This window comes from Onychomys torridus, unplaced genomic scaffold (assembly GCF_903995425.1).
Source record: "Onychomys torridus unplaced genomic scaffold, mOncTor1.1, whole genome shotgun sequence".
NCBI classification, from domain to species: Eukaryota; Metazoa; Chordata; class Mammalia; order Rodentia; family Cricetidae; genus Onychomys; species Onychomys torridus.
The window spans coordinates 3,384-7,263 of NW_023411373.1; the positions used below are offsets into that span (position 1 = coordinate 3,384).

General features: G+C 44.1%; 1 long non-coding RNA gene across 1 annotated transcript; it reads left to right on the plus strand.

Annotated features, from left to right (window-relative positions):
- Positions 1-659: 659 nt before the first annotated feature.
- On the plus strand, positions 660-3,359 carry LOC118575123. The gene is made up of 3 exons (XR_004943848.1): positions 660-701; positions 1,403-1,454; positions 3,304-3,359. It is a non-coding gene; the product is annotated as an uncharacterized LOC118575123 (long non-coding RNA).
- Positions 3,360-3,880: the final 521 nt, after the last annotated feature.

Below are 3,880 nucleotides of genomic sequence, written 5' to 3' on the forward strand. Positions count from 1 at the left end.
CACAGATAGCTTGAACATCAAAACAGGTTATATCATTCAAGTCCAGAGTATTTTAAACAAGTCAGTTTTTTTTTAATCTACCATAGTGGGCACAGGGATTGAAACTAGGTTGCCAATGCTTGGCCACCGTGCCTTCAGTCACTGAGCCATTTTGCTGTCTCACACATGGCATCTTTCCTGTTTAGTTGGCTGTTTTCCTTACTAATGCAAGTCTCTACAACACAGGACTCATATTTACCTCTAGAGTCTCAGGACTACAAACAATAATCTAGGGCTTAGGTTTTTTTAAACACTTACTAATTTTCATGTGGGTGCATGCATGGACAAATGGCATGCACGAGGAGGTGAGCACAACTTGGGCAGATTGCTTTTCTCCTTTTGCTATGTGGGCTCCAGAGATGGGACTCATGTCATCGGAATTGGTGTCAAACACCTGTGCCCACAGAGCCATCTTGCTGGTCCCTTAGGATATTTAATCCATTATTCACAAATAAATAAATGAGATGGTAACTAATGGTATGGTTGCGGACCACAACTGTGTTGATGGTATAAAACATATCGATATCCCCTAGATAAGATGAGATGTGCTGTCAATAAAATCCCCAAACTAGAACGAAAACCTGACTTTGGTTTCTCTTGTGTGTTTCTCTAGGCTTCCAAGAAACAAAACAGATCTCTAAAACAGATCCGGAAACTCACAGGTCAGAATGACTCTCTCCTTATTGGTCAGCTCAAGGCCGATGACTGATGAACTGTGGACCTGCTTTAGGACTCTTTCCACTGGAAGTGGAAGAAAGCTGAAAAAGAGGGTGTGCCTGGAGAGTATGCCCATCTCTCTGACATCTTTCCTTCCAAAGTCAGTCAGACAGCTCCATCCTCCATTGTCTCCTTTCCTCAGGCTTCTCTGTCCTACATCTTCATGTAAAGCCCAAAGTATGGGAGAGGAGAATGGACAAAGATCAACTACCAAGAGTTTGGTGCAGGAGGTCCATTACCTTTATCCTCTACCACAGATGAGGATGTGGGATAGACATCTTTGAAGGGAAAGATGTATCAGGATCTCTGTGTTCGCCCAGTGCTGCGTTCCCATTCCGGGCTTCTCATGGGTGACTTCTAGTACATGACAGACAGGATAGTAAGCTTTAAAAGCAAAGCAAAGGGTTGGGGATTTAGCTCAGTGGTAGAGCGCTTGCTTAGCAAGCACAAAGCCCTGGGTTCGATCCTCAGCTCTATAAAAAAAAAAAAAAAAAAAAAAAGGCAAACCTCGATAGCTGGGCTGTACCACTCATCAGCTTCATGTGGGTGTGACTTCATCTTTTGCTCCCTAACTGTTAAATGAAGGGGGTTCTGTTAGATGACATCAGCAGGCACTATGCTAACAGTTTCTTTGCTTCTGTTACAGTGTCACAGTTGGAAGAAACAGAGATGAATGTCAGTGCATCTGATCTGACAAGGTGAGCAGAATCTGTCTACAGACTGTCCTGTGACAAATACCTGTGCTGACTAGTTTCCTGTCAACTTGATACAAGCTGCCATCATTTTGGAAGAGGGAACCTTAATTGCTTCCCCCCCCTACCCAGATTGCCTGTGGGCAAGCCTGTGGTATATTTTCTTTCTTATTTTTCTTTTCTTTTTTTTTCTTTTTTTTTTCAAGACAGAGTTTCTCTATGTAGCCCTGGCTGTCCTGGAACTCTCTCTGGAGACCAGGCTGGCCTTGAACTCAGAGATCCTCTTGGCTCTGCCTCCCGAGTGCTGGGATTAAAGGCATGTGCCACCCTGGATGCATTTTCTTAATTGATGATTGATGAGGGATGGTCCAGCTCACTGTGGGTGGTACCATGCATGAGCTAGTGGTCTCAGGTGGTACAAGAAGGCAGGGTGAGCAAACCATGATAGCAAGCCAGTAAGCAGCTCCATGGCCTCTGCATCAGCTCCTGACTCTTGGATCCATCTTGCCCTGAGTTCCTACCCTGACTTCCTCAGCAATGGAGTAGGTCCTGAGTGTTGTAAGCTGAAACAAACCCTGTCGCCTGCAACTTGTTTATGTTCATTGGGTTTCACCACAGGAATAGAAATCCTTCCGTGATACCATCTTCATTGTAAACGCTATACGTAAAATACCTGGCACTCTGTCTTCATTTACTCTGAGATCAATTGCCTTCTTCCTAAATTAACTTTCTATTCCTACTGTAAAGTCACTTCAGTTCCACTGACATACTCTGCTGTGTCCAGTATTTCAGGACTTCCTACCGACTGGACCCAGGAATATGTATTCTTGGTCAATAGACAGGAGTCTTCGACAGATCTTCTAACATCTGGATAATGCAAGGTCTGGAAACAGTTACTAGGCAGGGAGGAGAGTAGGGGGGAGCAAGGAAGGAAAGAAAGAGTATAGGAAGGAGGAAACGGAAAAAAGTTAGTTTGAGGAGCAGTGGAGAACTTTTTTTGAGCTTTATTCATGTTATGTATATGGATATGTTTCCACAGGTAAGTATGTGCACCACATGCATGCCTGGTGCTCACAGAGAGCAAAAGAGTTCATATGATCCCGTGGTACTGGAGTTCCAGATGTTTGTGGCCTACCATGTGGGTGTTGGGATTCAAACTTGGGTCCTCTGGAAGAGAAGTCACTCAGTCACTGCTCTTAACAGCTGAGTTAACTCTCTAGGCACAACTGTGTATATATGTATTGTATATATGTTATTCATTTGTATATTTTGTGCATGTGTGCACATGGGCCACATCATGTATGTGGCAGTCAGAGGACAGCCACAGGAATCATCTCTCCTTCCAACATGTGAGTCTTAGGGATCAAACTCAGGTCATGCCAAGCACAGTGTGTGTGTGTGTGTGTGTGTGTGTGTGTGTGTGTGTGTGTGTGTGTGTGTTGTATTGTAAAACTTGGGTGTCATTTCTGGGGAGCTGTCCACCTTGTTTTGTGAGATCGAGTCAATCCCTGGGACTCATTAGTTATTCCTGGCTGTCCAGTGAGGCCCAGGGCATCTACTTGTATCTACTTGCCCAGTACTGGGGCACTATGTTCATTTATTTTCCTGTGGGTTCTAGGGATGGAACTCAGCTTCTCTATTTGTACAGCATGTACTTAACAGACAGACTTGTCTACTTTGCTCTGGTGGAGGAATTCTTACATATAATTGATGTTTGTGAATGCAACCCCTCTTTTCCCTCATCTCTTCCTTACACCAAAAATATTTTGGATTTGAAATAACCACTCTCTTCCTTCTCTCTAATTTCCCCCTACTGATTCCAAAGAAAATGAAAACATTTCTCTTTGTTTCTCAGATCAACACTTATGGAGCTGAATGTTTCAGAATCCCGAGATGTGACTTCTTCCTCTGTCTCTGACATTGTGGTTCAGGAGGCTGTCTACCCAGCTATTCCTGTAAAAAAGGAAAGCCTTCTACTGACTACAGCATGTCCTCTGCATCATCAAACAACAGCTCAATCCTGTCTTATCTTCCAATGTTTCCTGAAGGAACAGCTTGGCAATTCCAGAGTGATAGTATACCTGTTTCCTCCCCAAAGGAACCATCTATGCCCAGAAACCATGGCACATCCCTGCCTACTTCTCAGCTAACAGATCCTGAGAAATCAGATCTTTCTCTAAATTTGGCAGTTCTTCCTCCCTTCCTTCCCCTCCAGCTCTCTCCTTTGATCAGAGGAGAACTGGAAAGACATATGTCTCAGAAGGTTTCTACTTTGCAGCAAGAAGTGGTGCCTCTGCCTGTGAAGAAATCCTGGGACATACTCAATCATTTGATGGATGTACAAGGAGTCCCTGAAGAAGAGCTCCCAAAAACTCAGTTACCAACACTCATTCCTCAGAGTGCTGAGCATAATACCAGCACAGCTCCAGATC